This window comes from Rhinoderma darwinii, chromosome 1 (assembly GCF_050947455.1).
Source record: "Rhinoderma darwinii isolate aRhiDar2 chromosome 1, aRhiDar2.hap1, whole genome shotgun sequence".
Classification (NCBI taxonomy): domain Eukaryota; kingdom Metazoa; phylum Chordata; class Amphibia; order Anura; family Rhinodermatidae; genus Rhinoderma; species Rhinoderma darwinii.
This window is the reverse complement of record NC_134687.1, coordinates 382375989-382401191: the sequence shown is the minus strand read 5'-3', so window position 1 is coordinate 382401191 and position 25203 is coordinate 382375989. Positions and strand designations below refer to the sequence as shown.

General features: G+C 34.6%; 16 non-coding genes across 16 annotated transcripts; all 16 read left to right on the top strand.

Moving 5' to 3' along the window:
* Positions 1-974: 974 nt before the first annotated feature.
* Positions 975-1047, top strand: TRNAT-CGU (transfer RNA threonine (anticodon CGU)). Its single transcript has one exon. It is a non-coding gene; the product is annotated as a tRNA-Thr (tRNA).
* A 1106-nt stretch (positions 1048-2153) lies between these two features.
* TRNAT-UGU (transfer RNA threonine (anticodon UGU)) lies at positions 2154-2226 on the top strand. Its single transcript has one exon. It is a non-coding gene; the product is annotated as a tRNA-Thr (tRNA).
* A 1728-nt stretch (positions 2227-3954) lies between these two features.
* On the top strand, positions 3955-4027 carry TRNAT-CGU (transfer RNA threonine (anticodon CGU)). The gene has a single exon. It is a non-coding gene; the product is annotated as a tRNA-Thr (tRNA).
* Positions 4028-5755: 1728 nt separating this feature from the next.
* On the top strand, positions 5756-5828 carry TRNAT-CGU (transfer RNA threonine (anticodon CGU)). Its single transcript has one exon. It is a non-coding gene; the product is annotated as a tRNA-Thr (tRNA).
* Positions 5829-6813: 985 nt separating this feature from the next.
* On the top strand, positions 6814-6886 carry TRNAT-CGU (transfer RNA threonine (anticodon CGU)). Its single transcript has one exon. It is a non-coding gene; the product is annotated as a tRNA-Thr (tRNA).
* Positions 6887-8614: 1728 nt separating this feature from the next.
* TRNAT-CGU (transfer RNA threonine (anticodon CGU)) lies at positions 8615-8687 on the top strand. Its single transcript has one exon. It is a non-coding gene; the product is annotated as a tRNA-Thr (tRNA).
* A 985-nt stretch (positions 8688-9672) lies between these two features.
* On the top strand, positions 9673-9745 carry TRNAT-CGU (transfer RNA threonine (anticodon CGU)). The gene has a single exon. It is a non-coding gene; the product is annotated as a tRNA-Thr (tRNA).
* A 1107-nt stretch (positions 9746-10852) lies between these two features.
* TRNAT-CGU (transfer RNA threonine (anticodon CGU)) lies at positions 10853-10925 on the top strand. Its single transcript has one exon. It is a non-coding gene; the product is annotated as a tRNA-Thr (tRNA).
* A 1106-nt stretch (positions 10926-12031) lies between these two features.
* On the top strand, positions 12032-12104 carry TRNAT-CGU (transfer RNA threonine (anticodon CGU)). Its single transcript has one exon. It is a non-coding gene; the product is annotated as a tRNA-Thr (tRNA).
* Positions 12105-13832: 1728 nt separating this feature from the next.
* TRNAT-CGU (transfer RNA threonine (anticodon CGU)) lies at positions 13833-13905 on the top strand. The gene has a single exon. It is a non-coding gene; the product is annotated as a tRNA-Thr (tRNA).
* A 1728-nt stretch (positions 13906-15633) lies between these two features.
* TRNAT-CGU (transfer RNA threonine (anticodon CGU)) lies at positions 15634-15706 on the top strand. The gene has a single exon. It is a non-coding gene; the product is annotated as a tRNA-Thr (tRNA).
* A 985-nt stretch (positions 15707-16691) lies between these two features.
* TRNAT-CGU (transfer RNA threonine (anticodon CGU)) lies at positions 16692-16764 on the top strand. The gene has a single exon. It is a non-coding gene; the product is annotated as a tRNA-Thr (tRNA).
* A 968-nt stretch (positions 16765-17732) lies between these two features.
* Positions 17733-17805, top strand: TRNAT-CGU (transfer RNA threonine (anticodon CGU)). The gene has a single exon. It is a non-coding gene; the product is annotated as a tRNA-Thr (tRNA).
* Positions 17806-20575: 2770 nt separating this feature from the next.
* TRNAT-UGU (transfer RNA threonine (anticodon UGU)) lies at positions 20576-20648 on the top strand. Its single transcript has one exon. It is a non-coding gene; the product is annotated as a tRNA-Thr (tRNA).
* Positions 20649-22376: 1728 nt separating this feature from the next.
* Positions 22377-22449, top strand: TRNAT-CGU (transfer RNA threonine (anticodon CGU)). The gene has a single exon. It is a non-coding gene; the product is annotated as a tRNA-Thr (tRNA).
* A 1729-nt stretch (positions 22450-24178) lies between these two features.
* Positions 24179-24251, top strand: TRNAT-CGU (transfer RNA threonine (anticodon CGU)). The gene has a single exon. It is a non-coding gene; the product is annotated as a tRNA-Thr (tRNA).
* The last annotated feature ends 952 nt before the right edge of the window (positions 24252-25203 follow it).

The window sequence follows — 25203 nt, the reverse complement described above, 5'->3', positions numbered from 1 at the left end:
GCCTAGAGTATTTCCTAAGGTAGTTACTTCATCACAGACAATTCCAACATGTCATTTCTTTTAAGATAATTGCTTGGACCAAACTGAGAATATTCAGACATCATTGCTTCATTCAATCCATTGCTTATGTCCAACATTACCTCTTTTATTTTTTTATAAACAGGAAATTATGCATGTTCGGTCTCGCATGGAAAATTTTGGAAAAAAATTGCCTCTGGCCGTGTCAATTTTGTTCATAAAGGAAGATTTTTGCACTGTTTCCATATACTTCACTCATTCAGTCCCCAAAAATATCAATTAATTTAGATGTCATTTCCAAACTGTCTAAAAGTTTGATTTGTTTCTCTATGTTTCTGTAGCATGTTTCTCTCCAATCCACTAAAAACCGATAAATAGCATCAATTCATTCAGTTGTGATTTCCAAACTGTCTAAAAGTTTGATTTGTTTCTATGTTTCTGAAGCATGTTTCTGATACCTTAATGTAAAACCTAACATTTTTTAGGAATTCATCATGGGCAATTCTGTTCCTCATTCTGTACCCCAAACACATCAATTCATTCAGATGTGATTTCCAAACTGTCTTAAAAGTTTGATTTGTTTCTGTTTCTGAAGCATGTTTCTGATACCTTATAGTAAAACATAACATTTTTCATGAATGCATGATGGCCGATTCTTTTTTTCTCCAATCCACTAAAAACCTATTTCATTTTTCTGTCAATCTACCGATAAATAAGCAGCCAGTTCTAGAATTACAGTTTTACACTTTTATTTTCAGGCTTCTCATTTGTAAGAGCAGCTCGTTCAATTTTGTGCAAATCAACCAATAAATTCCCAGCTAGTTCTGGAGTTATGGTTTTAAACTGTTATTTGGTCATGCCTCCCTCTCCTTTGTAAGACCAACTATAGGCTAATGGAAGGATACGACTTATGTGATTTCGAATAAAACCCACGTCGTTGCCATAGTCAATATGTCGGCTTCATAGCTCAGTGGTTAGAGCACTGGTCTCGTAAACCAGGGGTCGTGAGTTCAATTCTCACTGGGGCCTTTATAGTCAGTGCCTAGAGTATTTCCTAAGGTAGTTACTTCATCACAGACAATTCCAACATGTCATTTCCTTTAAGATAATTGCTTGGACCAAACTGAGAATATTCAGACATCATTGCTTCATTCAATCCATTGCTTATGTCCAACATTACCTCTTTTATTTTTTTATAAACAGGAAATTATGCATGTTCGGTCTCGCATGGAAAATTTTGGAAAAAAATTGCCTCTGGCCGTGTCAATTTTGTTCATAAAGGAAGATTTTTGCACTGTTTCCATATACTTCACTCATTCAGTCCCCAAAAATATCAATTAATTTAGATGTGATTTCCAAACTGTCTAAAAGTTTGATTTGTTTCTCTATGTTTCTGTAGCATGTTTCTAAAACCTTAATGTAAAACATAACATTTTTCATGACTGCATGATGGACAACTCTGTTTCTCTCCAATCTACTAAAAACCAATTTCATTTTTCTGTCAATCTACCGATTGACATTACTGTTTCTCTCCAATCCACTAAAAACCGATAAATAGCATCAATTCATTCAGTTGTGATTTCCAAACTGTCTAAAAGTTTGATTTGTTTCTATGTTTCTGAAGCATGTTTCTGATACCTTAATGTAAAACATAACATTTTTTAGGAATTCATCATGGGCAATTCTGTTCCTCATTCTGTACCCCAAACACATCAATTCATTCAGATGTGATTTCCAAACTGTCTAAAAGTTTGATTTGCTTCTGTTTCTGAAGCATGTTTCTGATACCTTATAGTAAAACATAACATTTTTCATGAATGCATGATGGCCGATTCTTTTTTTCTCCAATCCACTAAAAACCTATTTCATTTTTCTGTCAATCTACCGATAAATAAGCAGCCAGTTCTAGAATTACAGTTTTACACTTTTATTTTCAGGCTTCTCATTTGTAAGAGCAGCTCGTTCAATTTTGTGCAAATCAACCAATAAATTCCCAGCTAGTTCTGGAGTTATGGTTTTAAACTGTTATTTGGTCATGCCTCCCTCTCCTTTGTAAGACCAACTATAGGCTAATGGAAGGATACGACTTATGTGATTTCGAATAAAACCCACGTCGTTGCCATAGTCAATATGTCGGCTTCATAGCTCAGTGGTTAGAGCACTGGTCTTGTAAACCAGGGGTCGTGAGTTCAATTCTCACTGGGGCCTTTATAGTCAGTGCCTAGAGTATTTCCTAAGGTAGTTACTTCATCACAGACAATTCCAACATGTCATTTCCTTTAAGATAATTGCTTGGACCAAACTGAGAATATTCAGACATCATTGCTTCATTCAATCCATTGCTTATGTCCAACATTACCTCTTTTATTTTTTTATAAACAGGAAATTATGCATGTTCGGTCTCGCATGGAAAATTTTGGAAAAAAATTGCCTCTGGCCGTGTCAATTTTGTTCATAAAGGAAGATTTTTGCACTGTTTCCATATACTTCACTCATTCAGTCCCCAAAAATATCAATTAATTTAGATGTGATTTCCAAACTGTCTAAAAGTTTGATTTGTTTCTCTATGTTTCTGTAGCATGTTTCTAAAACCTTAATGTAAAACATTACATTTTTCATGACTGCATGATGGACAACTCTGTTTCTCTCCAATCTACTAAAAACCAATTTCATTTTTCTGTCAATCTACCGATTGACATTACTGTTTCTCTCCAATCCACTAAAAACCGATAAATAGCATCAATTCATTCAGTTGTGATTTCCAAACTGTCTAAAAGTTTGATTTGTTTCTATGTTTCTGAAGCATGTTTCTGATACCTTAATGTAAAACATAACATTTTTTAGGAATTCATCATGGGCAATTCTGTTCCTCATTCTGTACCCCAAACACATCAATTCATTCAGATGTGATTTCCAAACTGTCTAAAAGTTTGATTTGCTTCTGTTTCTGAAGCATGTTTCTGATACCTTATAGTAAAACATAACATTTTTCATGAATGCATGATGGCCGATTCTTTTTTTCTCCAATCCACTAAAAACCTATTTCATTTTTCTGTCAATCTACCGATAAATAAGCAGCCAGTTCTAGAATTACAGTTTTACACTTTTATTTTCAGGCTTCTCATTTGTAAGAGCAGCTCGTTCAATTTTGTGCAAATCAACCAATAAATTCCCAGCTAGTTCTGGAGTTATGGTTTTAAACTGTTATTTGGTCATGCCTCCCTCTCCTTTGTAAGACCAACTATGCATGATGGACAACTCTGTTTCTCTCCAATCTACTAAAAACCAATTTCATTTTTCTGTCAATCTACCGATTGACATGACTGTTTCTCTCCAATCCACTAAAAACCGATAAATAGCATCAATTCATTCAGTTGTGATTTCCAAACTGTCTAAAAGTTTGATTTGTTTCTATGTTTCTGAAGCATGTTTCTGATACCTTAATGTAAAACATAACATTTTTTAGGAATTCATCATGGGCAATTCTGTTCCTCATTCTGTACCCCAAACACATCAATTCATTCAGATGTGATTTCCAAACTGTCTAAAAGTTTGATTTGCTTCTGTTTCTGAAGCATGTTTCTGATACCTTATAGTAAAACATAAAATTTTTCATGAATGCATGATGGCCGATACTTTTTTTCTCCAATCCACTAAAAACCTATTTCATTTTTCTGTCAATCTACCGATAAATAAGCAGCCAGTTCTAGAATTACAGTTTTACACTTTTATTTTCAGGCTTCTCATTTGTAAGAGCAGCTCGTTCAATTTTGTGCAAATCAACCAATAAATTCCCAGCTAGTTCTGGAGTTATGGTTTTAAACTGTTATTTGGTCATGCCTCCCTCTCCTTTGTAAGACCAACTATAGGCTAATGGAAGGATACGACTTATGTGATTTCGAATAAAACCCACGTCGTTGCCATAGTCAATATGTCGGCTTCATAGCTCAGTGGTTAGAGCACTGGTCTCGTAAACCAGGGGTCGTGAGTTCAATTCTCACTGGGGCCTTTATAGTCAGTGCCTAGAGTATTTCCTAAGGTAGTTACTTCATCACAGACAATTCCAACATGTCATTTCCTTTAAGATAATTGCTTGGACCAAACTGAGAATATTCAGACATCATTGCTTCATTCAATCCATTGCTTATGTCCAACATTACCTCTTTTATTTTTTTATAAACAGGAAATTATGCATGTTCGGTCTCGCATGGAAAATTTTGGAAAAAAATTGCCTCTGGCCGTGTCAATTTTGTTCATAAAGGAAGATTTTTGCACTGTTTCCATATACTTCACTCATTCAGTCCCCAAAAATATCAATTAATTTAGATGTGATTTCCAAACTGTCTAAAAGTTTGATTTGTTTCTCTATGTTTCTGTAGCATGTTTCTAAAACCTTAATGTAAAACATTACATTTTTCATGACTGCATGATGGACAACTCTGTTTCTCTCCAATCTACTAAAAACCAATTTCATTTTTCTGTCAATCTACCGATTGACATTACTGTTTCTCTCCAATCCACTAAAAACCGATAAATAGCATCAATTCATTCAGTTGTGATTTCCAAACTGTCTAAAAGTTTGATTTGTTTCTATGTTTCTGAAGCATGTTTCTGATACCTTAATGTAAAACATAACATTTTTTAGGAATTCATCATGGGCAATTCTGTTCCTCATTCTGTACCCCAAACACATCAATTCATTCAGATGTGATTTCCAAACTGTCTAAAAGTTTGATTTGCTTCTGTTTCTGAAGCATGTTTCTGATACCTTATAGTAAAACATAACATTTTTCATGAATGCATGATGGCCGATTCTTTTTTTCTCCAATCCACTAAAAACCTATTTCATTTTTCTGTCAATCTACCGATAAATAAGCAGCCAGTTCTAGAATTACAGTTTTACACTTTTATTTTCAGGCTTCTCATTTGTAAGAGCAGCTCGTTCAATTTTGTGCAAATCAACCAATAAATTCCCAGCTAGTTCTGGAGTTATGGTTTTAAACTGTTATTTGGTCATGCCTCCCTCTCCTTTGTAAGACCAACTATGCATGATGGACAACTCTGTTTCTCTCCAATCTACTAAAAACCAATTTCATTTTTCTGTCAATCTACCGATTGACATGACTGTTTCTCTCCAATCCACTAAAAACCGATAAATAGCATCAATTCATTCAGTTGTGATTTCCAAACTGTCTAAAAGTTTGATTTGTTTCTATGTTTCTGAAGCATGTTTCTGATACCTTAATGTAAAACATAACATTTTTTAGGAATTCATCATGGGCAATTCTGTTCCTCATTCTGTACCCCAAACACATCAATTCATTCAGATGTGATTTCCAAACTGTCTAAAAGTTTGATTTGCTTCTGTTTCTGAAGCATGTTTCTGATACCTTATAGTAAAACATAAAATTTTTCATGAATGCATGATGGCCGATACTTTTTTTCTCCAATCCACTAAAAACCTATTTCATTTTTCTGTCAATCTACCGATAAATAAGCAGCCAGTTCTAGAATTACAGTTTTACACTTTTATTTTCAGGCTTCTCATTTGTAAGAGCAGCTCGTTCAATTTTGTGCAAATCAACCAATAAATTCCCAGCTAGTTCTGGAGTTATGGTTTTAAACTGTTATTTGGTCATGCCTCCCTCTCCTTTGTAAGACCAACTATAGGCTAATGGAAGGATACGACTTATGTGATTTCGAATAAAACCCACGTCGTTGCCATAGTCAATATGTCGGCTTCATAGCTCAGTGGTTAGAGCACTGGTCTCGTAAACCAGGGGTCGTGAGTTCAATTCTCACTGGGGCCTTTATAGTCAGTGCCTAGAGTATTTCCTAAGGTAGTTACTTCATCACAGACAATTCCAACATGTCATTTCCTTTAAGATAATTGCTTGGACCAAACTGAGAATATTCAGACATCATTCCTTCATTCAATCCATTGCTTATGTCCAACATTACCTCTTTTATTTTTTTATAAACAGGAAATTATGCATGTTCGGTCTCGCATGGAAAATTTGGGAAAAAAATTGCCTCTGGCCGTGTCAATTTTGTTCATAAAGGAAGATTTTTGCACTGTTTCCATATACTTCACTCATTCAGTCCCCAAAAATATCAATTAATTTAGATGTGATTTCCAAACTGTCTAAAAGTTTGATTTGTTTCTCTATGTTTCTGTAGCATGTTTCTCTCCAATCCACTAAAAACCGATAAATAGCATCAATTCATTCAGTTGTGATTTCCAAACTGTCTAAAAGTTTGATTTGTTTCTATGTTTCTGAAGCATGTTTCTGATACCTTAATGTAAAACATAACATTTTTTAGGAATTCATCATGGGCAATTCTGTTCCTCATTTTGTACCCCAAACACATCAATTCATTCAGATGTGATTTCCAAACTGTCTTAAAAGTTTGATTTGCTTCTGTTTCTGAAGCATGTTTCTGATACCTTATAGTAAAACATAACATTTTTCATGAATGCATGATGGCCGATTCTTTTTTTCTCCAATCCACTAAAAACCTATTTCATTTTTCTGTCAATCTACCGATAAATAAGCAGCCAGTTCTAGAATTACAGTTTTACACTTTTATTTTCAGGCTTCTCATTTGTAAGAGCAGCTCGTTCAATTTTGTGCAAATCAACCAATAAATTCCCAGCTAGTTCTGGAGTTATGGTTTTAAACTGTTATTTGGTCATGCCTCCCTCTCCTTTGTAAGACCAACTATAGGCTAATGGAAGGATACGACTTATGTGATTTCGAATAAAACCCACGTCGTTGCCATAGTCAATATGTCGGCTTCATAGCTCAGTGGTTAGAGCACTGGTCTCGTAAACCAGGGGTCGTGAGTTCAATTCTCACTGGGGCCTTTATAGTCAGTGCCTAGAGTATTTCCTAAGGTAGTTACTTCATCACAGACAATTCCAACATGTCATTTCCTTTAAGATAATTGCTTGGACCAAACTGAGAATATTCAGACATCATTGCTTCATTCAATCCATTGCTTATGTCCAACATTACCTCTTTTATTTTTTTATAAACAGGAAATTATGCATGTTCGGTCTCGCATGGAAAATTTTGGAAAAAAATTGCCTCTGGCCGTGTCAATTTTGTTCATAAAGGAAGATTTTTGCACTGTTTCCATATACTTCACTCATTCAGTCCCCAAAAATATCAATTAATTTAGATGTGATTTCCAAACTGTCTAAAAGTTTGATTTGTTTCTCTATGTTTCTGTAGCATGTTTCTAAAACCTTAATGTAAAACATAACATTTTTCATGACTGCATGATGGACAACTCTGTTTCTCTCCAATCTACTAAAAACCAATTTCATTTTTCTGTCAATCTACCGATTGACATTACTGTTTCTCTCCAATCCACTAAAAACCGATAAATAGCATCAATTCATTCAGTTGTGATTTCCAAACTGTCTAAAAGTTTGATTTGTTTCTATGTTTCTGAAGCATGTTTCTGATACCTTAATGTAAAACATAACATTTTTTAGGAATTCATCATGGGCAATTCTGTTCCTCATTCTGTACCCCAAACACATCAATTCATTCAGATGTGATTTCCAAACTGTCTAAAAGTTTGATTTGCTTCTGTTTCTGAAGCATGTTTCTGATACCTTATAGTAAAACATAACATTTTTCATGAATGCATGATGGCCGATTCTTTTTTTCTCCAATCCACTAAAAACCTATTTCATTTTTCTGTCAATCTACCGATAAATAAGCAGCCAGTTCTAGAATTACAGTTTTACACTTTTATTTTCAGGCTTCTCATTTGTAAGAGCAGCTCGTTCAATTTTGTGCAAATCAACCAATAAATTCCCAGCTAGTTCTGGAGTTATGGTTTTAAACTGTTATTTGGTCATGCCTCCCTCTCCTTTGTAAGACCAACTATGCATGATGGACAACTCTGTTTCTCTCCAATCTACTAAAAACCAATTTCATTTTTCTGTCAATCTACCGATTGACATGACTGTTTCTCTCCAATCCACTAAAAACCGATAAATAGCATCAATTCATTCAGTTGTGATTTCCAAACTGTCTAAAAGTTTGATTTGTTTCAATGTTTCTGAAGCATGTTTCTGATACCTTAATGTAAAACATAACATTTTTTAGGAATTCATCATGGGCAATTCTGTTCCTCATTCTGTACCCCAAACACATCAATTCATTCAGATGTGATTTCCAAACTGTCTAAAAGTTTGATTTGCTTCTGTTTCTGAAGCATGTTTCTGATACCTTATAGTAAAACATAAAATTTTTCATGAATGCATGATGGCCGATTCTTTTTTTCTCCAATCCACTAAAAACCTATTTCATTTTTCTGTCAATCTACCGATAAATAAGCAGCCAGTTCTAGAATTACAGTTTTACACTTTTATTTTCAGGCTTCTCATTTGTAAGAGCAGCTCGTTCAATTTTGTGCAAATCAACCAATAAATTCCCAGCTAGTTCTGGAGTTATGGTTTTAAACTGTTATTTGGTCATGCCTCCCTCTCCTTTGTAAGACCAACTATAGGCTAATGGAAGGATACGACTTATGTGATTTCGAATAAAACCCACGTCGTTGCCATAGTCAATATGTCGGCTTCATAGCTCAGTGGTTAGAGCACTGGTCTCGTAAACCAGGGGTCGTGAGTTCAATTCTCACTGTGGCCTTTATAGTCAGTGCCTAGAGTATTTCCTAAGGTAGTTACTTCATCACAGACAATTCCAACATGTCATTTCCTTTAATATAATTGCTTGGACCAAACTGAGAATATTCAGACATCATTGCTTCATTCAATCCATTGCTTATGTCCAACATTACCTCTTTTATTTTTTTATAAACAGGAAATTATGCATGTTCGGTCTCGCATGGAAAATTTTGGAAAAAAATTGCCTCTGGCCGTGTCAATTTTGTTCATAAAGGAAGATTTTTGCACTGTTTCCATATACTTCACTCATTCAGTCCCCAAAAATATCAATTAATTTAGATGTCATTTCCAAACTGTCTAAAAGTTTGATTTGTTTCTCTATGTTTCTGTAGCATGTTTCTCTCCAATCCACTAAAAACCGATAAATAGCATCAATTCATTCAGTTGTGATTTCCAAACTGTCTAAAAGTTTGATTTGTTTCTATGTTTCTGAAGCATGTTTCTGATACCTTAATGTAAAACATAACATTTTTTAGGAATTCATCATGGGCAATTCTGTTCCTCATTCTGTACCCCAAACACATCAATTCATTCAGATGTGATTTCCAAACTGTCTTAAAAGTTTGATTTGCTTCTGTTTCTGAAGCATGTTTCTGATACCTTATAGTAAAACATAACATTTTTCATGAATGCATGATGGCCGATTCTTTTTTTCTCCAATCCACTAAAAACCTATTTCATTTTTCTGTCAATCTACCGATAAATAAGCAGCCAGTTCTAGAATTACAGTTTTACACTTTTATTTTCAGGCTTCTCATTTGTAAGAGCAGCTCGTTCAATTTTGTGCAAATCAACCAATAAATTCCCAGCTAGTTCTGGAGTTATGGTTTTAAACTGTTATTTGGTCATGCCTCCCTCTCCTTTGTAAGACCAACTATAGGCTAATGGAAGGATACGACTTATGTGATTTCGAATAAAACCCACGTCGTTGCCATAGTCAATATGTCGGCTTCATAGCTCAGTGGTTAGAGCACTGGTCTCGTAAACCAGGGGTCGTGAGTTCAATTCTCACTGGGGCCTTTATAGTCAGTGCCTAGAGTATTTCCTAAGGTAGTTACTTCATCACAGACAATTCCAACATGTCATTTCCTTTAAGATAATTGCTTGGACCAAACTGAGAATATTCAGACATCATTGCTTCATTCAATCCATTGCTTATGTCCAACATTACCTCTTTTATTTTTTTATAAACAGGAAATTATGCATGTTCGGTCTCGCATGGAAAATTTTGGAAAAAAATTGCCTCTGGCCGTGTCAATTTTGTTCATAAAGGAAGATTTTTGCACTGTTTCCATATACTTCACTCATTCAGTCCCCAAAAATATCAATTAATTTAGATGTGATTTCCAAACTGTCTAAAAGTTTGATTTGTTTCTCTATGTTTCTGTAGCATGTTTCTAAAACCTTAATGTAAAACATTACATTTTTCATGACTGCATGATGGACAACTCTGTTTCTCTCCAATCTACTAAAAACCAATTTCATTTTTCTGTCAATCTACCGATTGACATTACTGTTTCTCTCCAATCCACTAAAAACCGATAAATAGCATCAATTCATTCAGTTGTGATTTCCAAACTGTCTAAAAGTTTGATTTGTTTCTATGTTTCTGAAGCATGTTTCTGATACCTTAATGTAAAACATAACATTTTTTAGGAATTCATCATGGGCAATTCTGTTCCTCATTCTGTACCCCAAACACATCAATTCATTCAGATGTGATTTCCAAACTGTCTTAAAAGTTTGATTTGCTTCTGTTTCTGAAGCATGTTTCTGATACCTTATAGTAAAACATAACATTTTTCATGAATGCATGATGGCCGATTCTTTTTTTCTCCAATCCACTAAAAACCTATTTCATTTTTCTGTCAATCTACCGATAAATAAGCAGCCAGTTCTAGAATTACAGTTTTACACTTTTATTTTCAGGCTTCTCATTTGTAAGAGCAGCTCGTTCAATTTTGTGCAAATCAACCAATAAATTCCCAGCTAGTTCTGGAGTTATGGTTTTAAACTGTTATTTGGTCATGCCTCCCTCTCCTTTGTAAGACCAACTATAGGCTAATGGAAGGATACGACTTATGTGATTTCGAATAAAACCCACGTCGTTGCCATAGTCAATATGTCGGCTTCATAGCTCAGTGGTTAGAGCACTGGTCTCGTAAACCAGGGGTGGTGAGTTCAATTCTCACTGGGGCCTTTATAGTCAGTGCCTAGAGTATTTCCTAAGGTAGTTACTTCATCACAGACAATTCCAACATGTCATTTCCTTTAAGATAATTGCTTGGACCAAACTGAGAATATTCAGACATCATTGCTTCATTCAATCCATTGCTTATGTCCAACATTACCTCTTTTATTTTTTTATAAACAGGAAATTATGCATGTTCGGTCTCGCATGGAAAATTTTGGAAAAAAATTGCCTCTGGCCGTGTCAATTTTGTTCATAAAGGAAGATTTTTGCACTGTTTCCATATACTTCACTCATTCAGTCCCCAAAAATATCAATTAATTTAGATGTGATTTCCAAACTGTCTAAAAGTTTGATTTGTTTCTCTATGTTTCTGTAGCATGTTTCTAAAACCTTAATGTAAAACATTACATTTTTCATGACTGCATGATGGACAACTCTGTTTCTCTCCAATCTACTAAAAACCAATTTCATTTTTCTGTCAATCTACCGATTGACATTACTGTTTCTCTCCAATCCACTAAAAACCGATAAATAGCATCAATTCATTCAGTTGTGATTTCCAAACTGTCTAAAAGTTTGATTTGTTTCTATGTTTCTGAAGCATGTTTCTGATACCTTAATGTAAAACATAACATTTTTTAGGAATTCATCATGGGCAATTCTGTTCCTCATTCTGTACCCCAAACACATCAATTCATTCAGATGTGATTTCCAAACTGTCTAAAAGTTTGATTTGCTTCTGTTTCTGAAGCATGTTTCTGATACCTTATAGTAAAACATAACATTTTTCATGAATGCATGATGGCCGATTCTTTTTTTCTCCAATCCACTAAAAACCTATTTCATTTTTCTGTCAATCTACCGATAAATAAGCAGCCAGTTCTAGAATTACAGTTTTACACTTTTATTTTCAGGCTTCTCATTTGTAAGAGCAGCTCGTTCAATTTTGTGCAAATCAACCAATAAATTCCCAGCTAGTTCTGGAGTTATGGTTTTAAACTGTTATTTGGTCATGCCTCCCTCTCCTTTGTAAGACCAACTATAGGCTAATGGAAGGATACGACTTATGTGATTTCGAATAAAACCCACGTCGTTGCCATAGTCAATATGTCGGCTTCATAGCTCAGTGGTTAGAGCACTGGTCTCGTAAACCAAGGGTGGTGAGTTCAATTCTCACTGGGGCCTTTATAGTCAGTGCCTAGAGTATTTCCTAAGGTAGTTACTTCATCACAGACAATTCCAACATGTCATTTCCTTTAAGATAATTGCTTGGACCAAACTGAGAATATTCAGACATCATTGCTTCATTCAATCCATTGCTTATGTCCAACATTACCTCTTTTATTTTTTTATAAACAGGAAATTATGCATGTTCGGTCTCGCATGGAAAATTTTGGAAAAAAATTGCCTCTGGCCGTGTCAATTTTGTTCATAAAGGAAGATTTTTGCACTGTTTCCATATACTTCACTCATTCAGTCCCCAAAAATATCAATTAATTTAGATGTGATTTCCAAACTGTCTAAAAGTTTGATTTGTTTCTCTATGTTTCTGTAGCATGTTTCTAAAACCTTAATGTAAAACATAACATTTTTCATGACTGCATGATGGACAACTCTGTTTCTCTCCAATCTACTAAAAACCAATTTCATTTTTCTGTCAATCTACCGATTGACATGACTGTTTCTCTCCAATCCACTAAAAACCGATAAATAGCATCAATTCATTCAGTTGTGATTTCCAAACTGTCTAAAAGTTTGATTTGTTTCTATGTTTCTGAAGCATGTTTCTGATACCTTAATGTAAAACATAACATTTTTTAGGAATTCATCATGGGCAATTCTGTTCCTCATTCTGTACCCCAAACACATCAATTCATTCAGATGTGATTTCCAAACTGTCTAAAAGTTTGATTTGCTTCTGTTTCTGAAGCATGTTTCTGATACCTTATAGTAAAACATAACATTTTTCATGAATGCATGATGGCCGATTCTTTTTTTCTCCAATCCACTAAAAACCTATTTCATTTTTCTGTCAATCTACCGATAAATAAGCAGCCAGTTCTAGAATTACAGTTTTACACTTTTATTTTCAGGCTTCTCATTTGTAAGAGCAGCTCGTTCAATTTTGTGCAAATCAACCAATAAATTCCCAGCTAGTTCTGGAGTTATGGTTTTAAACTGTTATTTGGTCATGCCTCCCTCTCCTTTGTAAGACCAACTATACATGATGGACAACTCTGTTTCTCTCCAATCTACTAAAAACCAATTTCATTTTTCTGTCAATCTACCGATTGACATGACTGTTTCTCTCCAATCCACTAAAAACCGATAAATAGCATCAATTCATTCAGTTGTGATTTCAAAACTGTCTAAAAGTTTGATTTGTTTCTATGTTTCTGAAGCATGTTTCTGATACCTCAATGTAAAACATAACATTTTTTAGGAATTCATCATGGGCAATTCTGTTCCTCATTCTGTACCCCAAACACATCAATTCATTCAGATGTGATTTCCAAACTGTCTAAAAGTTTGATTTGCTTCTGTTTCTGAAGCATGTTTCTGATACCTTATAGTAAAACATAACATTTTTCATGAATGCATGATGGCCGATTCTTTTTTTCTCCAATCCACTAAAAACCTATTTCATTTTTCTGTCAATCTACCGATAAATAAGCAGCCAGTTCTAGAATTACAGTTTTACACTTTTATTTTCAGGCTTCTCATTTGTAAGAGCAGCTCGTTCAATTTTGTGCAAATCAACCAATAAATTCCCAGCTAGTTCTGGAGTTATGGTTTTAAACTGTTATTTGGTCATGCCTCCCTCTCCTTTGTAAGACCATCTATAGGCTAATGGAAGGATACGACTTATGTGATTTCGAATAAAACCCACGTCGTTGCCATAGTCAATATGTCGGCTTCATAGCTCAGTGGTTAGAGCACTGGTCTCGTAAACCAGGGGTGGTGAGTTCAATTCTCACTGGGGCCTTTATAGTCAGTGCCTAGAGTATTTCCTAAGGTAGTTACTTCATCACAGACAATTCCAACATGTCATTTCCTTTAAGATAATTGCTTGGACCAAACTGAGAATATTCAGACATCATTGCTTCATTCAATCCATTGCTTATGTCCAACATTACCTCTTTTATTTTTTTATAAACAGGAAATTATGCATGTTCGGTCTCGCATGGAAAATTTTGGAAAAAAATTGCCTCTGGCCGTGTCAATTTTGTTCATAAAGGAAGATTTTTGCACTGTTTCCATATACTTCACTCATTCAGTCCCCAAAAATATCAATTAATTTAGATGTGATTTCCAAACTGTCTAAAAGTTTGATTTGTTTCTCTATGTTTCTGTAGCATGTTTCTAAAACCTTAATGTAAAACATAACATTTTTCATGACTGCATGATGGACAACTCTGTTTCTCTCCAATCTACTAAAAACCAATTTCATTTTTCTGTCAATCTACCGATTGACATGACTGTTTCTCTCCAATCCACTAAAAACCGATAAATAGCATCAATTCATTCAGTTGTGATTTCCAAACTGTCTAAAAGTTTGATTTGTTTCTATGTTTCTGAAGCATGTTTCTGATACCTTAATGTAAAACATAACATTTTTTAGGAATTCATCATGGGCAATTCTGTTCCTCATTCTGTACCCCAAACACATCAATTCATTCAGATGTGATTTCCAAACTGTCTAAAAGTTTGATTTGCTTCTGTTTCTGAAGCATGTTTCTGATACCTTATAGTAAAACATAACATTTTTCATGAATGCATGATGGCCGATTCTTTTTTTCTCCAATCCACTAAAAACCTATTTAATTTTTCTGTCAATCTACCGATAAATAAGCAGCCAGTTCTAGAATTACAGTTTTACACTTTTATTTTCAGGCTTCTCATTTGTAAGAGCAGCTCGTTCAATTTTGTGCAAATCAACCAATAAATTCCCAGCTAGTTCTGGAGTTATGGTTTTAAACTGTTATTTGGTCATGCCTCCCTCTCCTTTGTAAGACCAACTATGCATGATGGACAACTCTGTTTCTCTCCAATCTACTAAAAACCAATTTCATTTTTCTGTCAATCTACCGATTGACATGACTGTTTCTCTCCAATCCACTAAAAACCGATAAATAGCATCAATTCATTCAGTTGTGATTTCCAAACTGTCTAAAAGTTTGATTTGTTTCTATGTTTCTGAAGCATGTTTCTGATACCTTAATGTAAAACATAACATTTTTTAGGAATTCATCATGGGCAATTCTGTTCCTCATTCTGTACCCCAAACACATCAATTCATTCAGATGTGATTTCCAAACTGTCTAAAAGTTTGATTTGCTTCTGTTTCTGAAGCATGTTTCTGATACCTTATAGTAAAACATAAAATTTTTCATGAATGCATGATGGCCGATTCTTTTTTTCTCCAATCCACTAAAAACCTATTTCATTTTTCTGTCAATCTACCGATAAATAAGCAGCCAGTTCTAGAATTACAGTTTTACACTTTTATTTTCAGGCTTCTCATTTGTAAGAGCAGCTCGTTCAATTTTGTGCAAATCAACCAATAAATTCCCAGCTAGTTCTGGAGTTATGGTTTTAAACTGTTATTTGGTCATGCCTCCCTCTCCTTTGTAAGACCAACTATAGGCTAATGGAAGGATACGACTTATGTGATTTCGAATAAAACCCACGTCGTTGCCATAGTCAATATGTCGGCTTCATAGCTCAGTGGTTAGAGCACTGGTCTCGTAAACCAGGGGTCGTGAGTTCAATTCTCACTGGGGCCTTTATAGTCAGTGCCTAGAGTATTTCCTAAGGTAGTTACTTCATCACAGACAATTCCAACATGTCATTTCCTTTAAGATAATTGCTTGGACCAAACTGAGAATATTCAGACATCATTGCTTCATTCAATCCATTGCTTATGTCCAACATTACCTCTTTTATTTTTTTATAAACAGGAAATTATGCATGTTCGGTCTCGCATGGAAAATTTGGGAAAAAAATTGCCTCTGGCCGTGTCAATTTTGTTCATAAAGGAAGATTTTTGCACTGTTTCCATATACTTCACTCATTCAGTCCCCAAAAATATCAATTAATTTAGATGTCATTTCCAAACTGTCTAAAAGTTTGATTTGTTTCTCTATGTTTCTGTAGCATGTTTCTCTCCAATCCACTAAAAACCGATAAATAGCATCAATTCATTCAGTTGTGATTTCCAAACTGTCTAAAAGTTTGATTTGTTTCTATGTTTCTGAAGCATGTTTCTGATACCTTAATGTAAAACATAACATTTTTTAGGAATTCATCATGGGCAATTCTGTTCCTCATTTTGTACCCCAAACACATCAATTCATTCAGATGTGATTTCCAAACTGTCTTAAAAGTTTGATTTGCTTCTGTTTCTGAAGCATGTTTCTGATACCTTATAGTAAAACATAACATTTTTCATGAATGCATGATGGCCGATTCTTTTTTTCTCCAATCCACTAAAAACCTATTTCATTTTTCTGTCAATCTACCGATAAATAAGCAGCCAGTTCTAGAATTACAGTTTTACACTTTTATTTTCAGGCTTCTCATTTGTAAGAGCAGCTCGTTCAATTTTGTGCAAATCAACCAATAAATTCCCAGCTAGTTCTGGAGTTATGGTTTTAAACTGTTATTTGGTCATGCCTCCCTCTCCTTTGTAAGACCAACTATAGGCTAATGGAAGGATACGACTTATGTGATTTAGAATAAAACCCACGTCGTTGCCATAGTCAATATGTCGGCTTCATAGCTCAGTGGTTAGAGCACTGGTCTCGTAAACCAGGGGTCGTGAGTTCAATTCTCACTGGGGCCTTTATAGTCAGTGCCTAGAGTATTTCCTAAGGTAGTTACTTCATCACAGACAATTCCAACATGTCATTTCCTTTAAGATAATTGCTTGGACCAAACTGAGAATATTCAGACATCATTGCTTATGTCCAACATTACCTCTTTTATTTTTTTATAAACAGGAAATTATGCATGTTCGGTCTCGCATGGAAAATTTGGGAAAAAAATTGCCTCTGGCCGTGTCAATTTTGTTCATAAAGGAAGATTTTTGCACTGTTTCCATATACTTCACTCATTCAGTCCCCAAAAATATCAATTAATTTAGATGTCATTTCCAAACTGTCTAAAAGTTTGATTTGTTTCTCTATGTTTCTGTAGCATGTTTCTCTCCAATCCACTAAAAACCGATAAATAGCATCAATTCATTCAGTTGTGATTTCCAAACTGTCTAAAAGTTTGATTTGTTTCTATGTTTCTGAAGCATGTTTCTGATACCTTAATGTAAAACATAACATTTTTTAGGAATTCATCATGGGCAATTCTGTTCCTCATTTTGTACCCCAAACACATCAATTCATTCAGATGTGATTTCCAAACTGTCTTAAAAGTTTGATTTGCTTCTGTTTCTGAAGCATGTTTCTGATACCTTATAGTAAAACATAACATTTTTCATGAATGCATGATGGCCGATTCTTTTTTTCTCCAATCCACTAAAAACCTATTTCATTTTTCTGTCAATCTACCGATAAATAAGCAGCCAGTTCTAGAATTACAGTTTTACACTTTTATTTTCAGGCTTCTCATTTGTAAGAGCAGCTCGTTCAATTTTGTGCAAATCAACCAATAAATTCCCAGCTAGTTCTGGAGTTATGGTTTTAAACTGTTATTTGGTCATGCCTCCCTCTCCTTTGTAAGACCAACTATAGGCTAATGGAAGGATACGACTTATGTGATTTCGAATAAAACCCACGTCGTTGCCATAGTCAATATGTCGGCTTCATAGCTCAGTGGTTAGAGCACTGGTCTCGTAAACCAGGGGTCGTGAGTTCAATTCTCACTGGGGCCTTTATAGTCAGTGCCTAGAGTATTTCCTAAGGTAGTTACTTCATCACAGACAATTCCAACATGTCATTTCCTTTAAGATAATTGCTTGGACCAAACTGAGAATATTCAGACATCATTGCTTCATTCAATCCATTGCTTATGTCCAACATTACCTCTTTTATTTTTTTATAAATAGGAAATTATGCATGTTCGGTCTCGCATGGAAAATTTTGGAAAAAAATTGCCTCTGGCCGTGTCAATTTTGTTCATAAAGGAAGATTTTTGCACTGTTTCCATATACTTCACTCATTCAGTCCCCAAAAATATCAATTAATTTAGATGTGATTTCCAAACTGTCTAAAAGTTTGATTTGTTTCTCTATGTTTCTGTAGCATGTTTCTAAAACCTTAATGTAAAACATAACATTTTTCATGACTGCATGATGGACAACTCTGTTTCTCTCCAATCTACTAAAAACCAATTTCATTTTTCTGTCAATCTACCGATTGACATTACTGTTTCTCTCCAATCCACTAAAAACCGATAAATAGCATCAATTCATTCAGTTGTGATTTCCAAACTGTCTAAAAGTTTGATTTGTTTCTATGTTTCTGAAGCATGTTTCTGATACCTTAATGTAAAACATAACATTTTTTAGGAATTCATCATGGGCAATTCTGTTCCTCATTCTGTACCCCAAACACATCAATTCATTCAGATGTGATTTCCAAACTGTCTAAAAGTTTGATTTGCTTCTGTTTCTGAAGCATGTTTCTGATACCTTATAGTAAAACATAACATTTTTCATGAATGCATGATGGCCGATTCTTTTTTTCTCCAATCCACTAAAAACCTATTTCATTTTTCTGTCAATCTACCGATAAATAAGCAGCCAGTTCTAGAATTACAGTTTTACACTTTTATTTTCAGGCTTCTCATTTGTAAGAGCAGCTCGTTCAATTTTGTGCAAATCAACCAATAAATTCCCAGCTAGTTCTGGAGTTATGGTTTTAAACTGTTATTTGGTCATGCCTCCCTCTCCTTTGTAAGACCAACTATGCATGATGGACAACTCTGTTTCTCTCCAATCTACTAAAAACCAATTTCATTTTTCTGTCAATCTACCGATTGACATGACTGTTTCTCTCCAATCCACTAAAAACCGATAAATAGCATCAATTCATTCAGTTGTGATTTCCAAACTGTCTAAAAGTTTGATTTGTTTCTATGTTTCTGAAGCATGTTTCTGATACCTTAATGTAAAACATAACATTTTTTAGGAATTCATCATGGGCAATTCTGTTCCTCATTCTGTACCCCAAACACATCAATTCATTCAGATGTGATTTCCAAACTGTCTAAAAGTTTGATTTGCTTCTGTTTCTGAAGCATGTTTCTGATACCTTATAGTAAAACATAAAATTTTTCATGAATGCATGATGGCCGATTCTTTTTTTCTCCAATCCACTAAAAACCTATTTCATTTTTCTGTCAATCTACCGATAAATAAGCAGCCAGTTCTAGAATTACAGTTTTACACTTTTATTTTCAGGCTTCTCATTTGTAAGAGCAGCTCGTTCAATTTTGTGCAAATCAACCAATAAATTCCCAGCTAGTTCTGGAGTTATGGTTTTAAACTGTTATTTGGTCATGCCTCCCTCTCCTTTGTAAGACCAACTATAGGCTAATGGAAGGATACGACTTATGTGATTTCGAATAAAACCCACGTCGTTGTCATAGTCAATAAGTCGGCTTCATAGCTCAGTGGTTAGAGCAGGGGTCTTGAGTTCAATTCTCACTGGGGCCTTTATAGTCAGTGCCTAGAGTATTTCCTAAGGTAGTTACTTCATCACAGACTATTCCAACATGTCATTTCCTTTAAGATAATTGCTTGGTCCAAACTGAGAATATTCAGAAATCATTGCTTCATTCAATCCATTGTTTATGTCCAACATTACCTCTTTTATTTTTTTATAAACAGGAAATTATGCATGTTCGGTCTCGCATGGAAAATTTTGGAAAAAAATTGCCTCTGGCCGTGTCAATTTTGTTCATAAAGGAAGATTTTTGCACTGTTTCCATATACTTCACTCATTCAGTCCCCAAAAATATCAATTAATTTAGATGTCATTTCCAAACTGTCTAAAAGTTTGATTTGTTTCTCTATGTTTCTGTAGCATGTTTCTCTCCAATCCACTAAAAACCGATAAATAGCATCAATTCATTCAGTTGTGATTTCCAAACTGTCTAAAAGTTTGATTTGTTTCTATGTTTCTGAAGCATGTTTCTGATACCTTAATGTAAAACATAACATTTTTTAGGAATTCATCATGGGCAATTCTGTTCCTCATTCTGTACCCCAAACACATCAATTCATTCAGATGTGATTTCCAAACTGTCTTAAAAGTTTGATTTGCTTCTGTTTCTGAAGCATGTTTCTGATACCTTATAGTAAAACATAACATTTTTCATGAATGCATGATGGCCGATTCTTTTTTTCTCCAATCCACTAAAAACCTATTTCATTTTTCTGTCAATCTACCGATAAATAAGCAGCCAGTTCTAGAATTACAGTTTTACACTTTTATTTTCAGGCTTCTCATTTGTAAGAGCAGCTCGTTCAATTTTGTGCAAATCAACCAATAAATTCCCAGCTAGTTCTGGAGTTATGGTTTTAAACTGTTATTTGGTCATGCCTCCCTCTCCTTTGTAAGACCAACTATAGGCTAATGGAAGGATACGACTTATGTGATTTCGAATAAAACCCACGTCGTTGCCATAGTCAATATGTCGGCTTCATAGCTCAGTGGTTAGAGCACTGGTCTTGTAAACCAGGGGTCGTGAGTTCAATTCTCACTGGGGCCTTTATAGTCAGTGCCTAGAGTATTTCCTAAGGTAGTTACTTCATCACAGACAATTCCAACATGTCATTTCCTTTAAGATAATTGCTTGGACCAAACTGAGAATATTCAGACATCATTGCTTCATTCAATCCATTGCTTATGTCCAACATTACCTCTTTTATTTTTTTATAAACAGGAAATTATGCATGTTCGGTCTCGCATGGAAAATTTTGGAAAAAAATTGCCTCTGGCCGTGTCAATTTTGTTCATAAAGGAAGATTTTTGCACTGTTTCCGTATACTTCACTCATTCAGTCCCCAAAAATATCAATTCATTTAGATGTGATTTCCAAACTGTCTAAAAGTTTGATTTGTTTCTCTATGTTTCTGTAGCATGTTTCTAAAACCTTAATGTAAAACATAACATTTTTCATGACTGCATGATGGACAACTCTGTTTCTCTCCAATCTACTAAAAACCAATTTCATTTTTCTGTCAATCTACCGATTGACATGACTGTTTCTCTCCAATCCACTAAAAACCGATAAATAGCATCAATTCATTCAGTTGTGATTTCCAAACTGTCTAAAAGTTTGATTTGTTTCTATGTTTCTGAAGCATGTTTCTGATACCTTAATGTAAAACATAACATTTTTTAGGAATTCATCATGGGCAATTCTGTTCCTCATTCTGTACCCCAAACACATCAATTCATTCAGATGTGATTTCCAAACTGTCTAAAAGTTTGATTTGCTTCTGTTTCTGAAGCATGTTTCTGATACCTTATAGTAAAACATAACATTTTTCATGAATGCATGATGGCCGATTCTTTTTTTCTCCAATCCACTAAAAACCTATTTCATTTTTCTGTCAATCTACCGATAAATAAGCAGCCAGTTCTAGAATTACAGTTTTACACTTTTATTTTCAGGCTTCTCATTTGTAAGAGCAGCTCGTTCAATTTTGTGCAAATCAACCAATAAATTCCCAGCTAGTTCTGGAGTTATGGTTTTAAACTGTTATTTGGTCATGCCTCCCTCTCCTTTGTAAGACCAACTATGCATGATGGACAACTCTGTTTCTCTCCAATCTACTAAAAACCAATTTCATTTTTCTGTCAATCTACCGATTGACATGACTGTTTCTCTCCAATCCACTAAAAACCGATAAATAGCATCAATTCATTCAGTTGTGATTTCCAAACTGTCTAAAAGTTTGATTTGTTTCTATGTTTCTGAAGCATGTTTCTGATACCTTAATGTAAAACATAACATTTTTTAGGAATTCATCATGGGCAATTCTGTTCCTCATTCTGTACCCCAAACACATCAATTCATTCAGATGTGATTTCCAAACTGTCTAAAAGTTTGATTTGCTTCTGTTTCTGAAGCATGTTTCTGATACCTTATAGTAAAACATAACATTTTTCATGAATGCATGATGGCCGATTCTTTTTTTCTCCAATCCACTAAAAACCTATTTCATTTTTCTGTCAATCTACCGATAAATAAGCAGCCAGTTCTAGAATTACAGTTTTACACTTTTATTTTCAGGCTTCTCATTTGTAAGAGCAGCTCGTTCAATTTTGTGCAAATCAACCAATAAATTCCCAGCTAGCTCTGGAGTTATGGTTTTAAACTGTTATTTGGTCATGCCTCCCTCTCCTTTGTAAGACCAACTATAGGCTAATGGAAGGATACGACTTATGTGATTTCGAATAAAACCCACGTCGTTGCCATAGTCAATATGTCGGCTTCATAGCTCAGTGGTTAGAGCACTGGTCTCGTAAACCAGGGGTCGTGAGTTCAATTCTCACTGGGGCCTTTATAGTCAGTGCCTAGAGTATTTCCTAAGGTAGTTACTTCATCACAGACAATTCCAACATGTCATTTCCTTTAAGATAATTGCTTGGACCAAACTGAGAATATTCAGACATCATTGCTTCATTCAATCCATTGCTTATGTCCAACATTACCTCTTTTATTTTTTTATAAACAGGAAATTATGCATGTTCGGTCTCGCATGGAAAATTTGGGAAAAAAATTGCCTCTGGCCGTGTCAATTTTGTTCATAAAGGAAGATTTTTGCACTGTTTCCATATACTTCACTCATTCAGTCCCCAAAAATATCAATTAATTTAGATGTGATTTCCAAACTGTCTAAAAGTTTGATTTGTTTCTCTATGTTTCTGTAGCATGTTTCTAAAACCTTAATGTAAAACATTACATTTTTCATGACTGCATGATGGACAACTCTGTTTCTCTCCAATCTACTAAAAACCAATTTCATTTTTCTGTCAATCTACCGATTGACATGACTGTTTCTCTCCAATCCACTAAAAACCGATAAATAGCATCAATTCATTCAGTTGTGATTTCCAAACTGTCTAAAAGTTTGATTTGTTTCTATGTTTCTGAAGCATGTTTCTGATACCTTAATGTAAAACATAACATTTTTTAGGAATTCATCATGGGCAATTCTGTTCCTCATTCTGTACCCCAAACACATCAATTCATTCAGATGTGATTTCCAAACTGTCTAAAAGTTTGATTTGCTTCTGTTTCTGAAGCATGTTTCTGATACCTTATAGTAAAACATAACATTTTTCATGAATGCATGATGGCCGATTCTTTTTTTCTCCAATCCACTAAAAACCTATTTCATTTTTCTGTCAATCTACCGATAAATAAGCAGCCAGTTCTAGAATTACAGTTTTACACTTTTATTTTCAGGCTTCTCATTTGTAAGAGCAGCTCGTTCAATTTTGTGCAAATCAACCAATAAATTCCCAGCTAGTTCTGGAGTTATGGTTTTAAACTGTTATTTGGTCATGCCTCCCTCTCCTTTGTAAGACCAACTATGCATGATGGACAACTCTGTTTCTCTCCAATCTACTAAAAACCAATTTCATTTTTCTGTCAATCTACCGATTGACATGACTGTTTCTCTCCAATCCACTAAAAACCGATAAATAGCATAAATTCATTCAGTTGTGATTTCCAAACTGTCTAAAAGTTTGATTTGTTTCTATGTTTCTGAAGCATGTTTCTGATACCTTAATGTAAAACATAACATTTTTTAGGAATTCATCATGGGCAATTCTGTTCCTCATTCTGTACCCCAAACACATCAATTCATTCAGATGTGATTTCCAAACTGTCTAAAAGTTTGATTTGCTTCTGTTTCTGAAGCATGTTTCTGATACCTTATAGTAAAACATAACATTTTTCATGAATGCATGATGGCCGATTCTTTTTTTTCTCCAATCCACTAAAAACCTATTTCATTTTTCTGTCAATCTACCGATAAATAAGCAGCCAGTTCTAGAATTACAGTTTTACACTTTTATTTTCAGGCTTCTCATTTGTAAGAGCAGCTCGTTCAATTTTGTGCAAATCAACCAATAAATTCCCAGCTAGTTCTGGAGTTATGGTTTTAAACTGTTATTTGGTCATGCCTCCCTCTCCTTTGTAAGACCAACTATAGGCTAATGGAAGGATACGACTTATGTGATTTCGAATAAAACCCACGTCGTTGCCATAGTCAATATGTCGGCTTCATAGCTCAGTGGTTAGAGCACTGGTCTCGTAAACCAGGGGTCGTGAGTTCAATTCTCACTGGGGCCTTTATAGTCAGTGCCTAGAGTATTTCCTAAGGTAGTTACTTCATCACAGACAATTCCAACATGTCATTTCCTTTAAGATAATTGATTGGACCAAACTGAGAATATTCAGACATCATTGCTTCATTCAATCCATTGCTTATGTCCAACATTACCTCTTTTATTTTTTTATAAACAGGAAATTATGCATGTTCGGTCTCGCATGGAAAATTTGGGAAAAAAATTGCCTCTGGCCGTGTCAATTTTGTTCATAAAGGAAGATTTTTGCACTGTTTCCATATACTTCACTCATTCAGTCCCCAAAAATATCAATTAATTTAGATGTCATTTCCAAACTGTCTAAAAGTTTGATTTGTTTCTCTATGTTTCTGTAGCATGTTTCTCTCCAATCCACTAAAAACCGATAAATAGCATCAATTCATTCAGTTGTGATTTCCAAACTGTCTAAAAGTTTGATTTGTTTCTATGTTTCTGAAGCATGTTTCTGATACCTTAATGTAAAACATAACATTTTTTAGGAATTCATCATGGGCAATTCTGTTCCTCATTCTGTACCCCAAACACATCAATTCATTCAGATGTGATTTCCAAACTGTCTAAAAGTTTGATTTGCTTCTGTTTCTGAAGCATGTTTCTGATACCTTATAGTAAAACATAACATTTTTCATGAATGCATGATGGCCGATTCTTTTTTTTCTCCAATCCACTAAAAACCTATTTCATTTTTCTGTCAATCTACCGATAAATAAGCAGCCAGTTCTAGAATTACAGTTTTACACTTTTATTTTCAGGCTTCTCATTTGTAAGAGCAGCTCGTTCAATTTTGTGCAAATCAACCAATAAATTCCCAGCTAGTTCTGGAGTTATGGTTTTAAACTGTTATTTGGTCATGCCTCCCTCTCCTTTGTAAGACCAACTATAGGCTAATGGAAGGATACGACTTATGTGATTTCGAA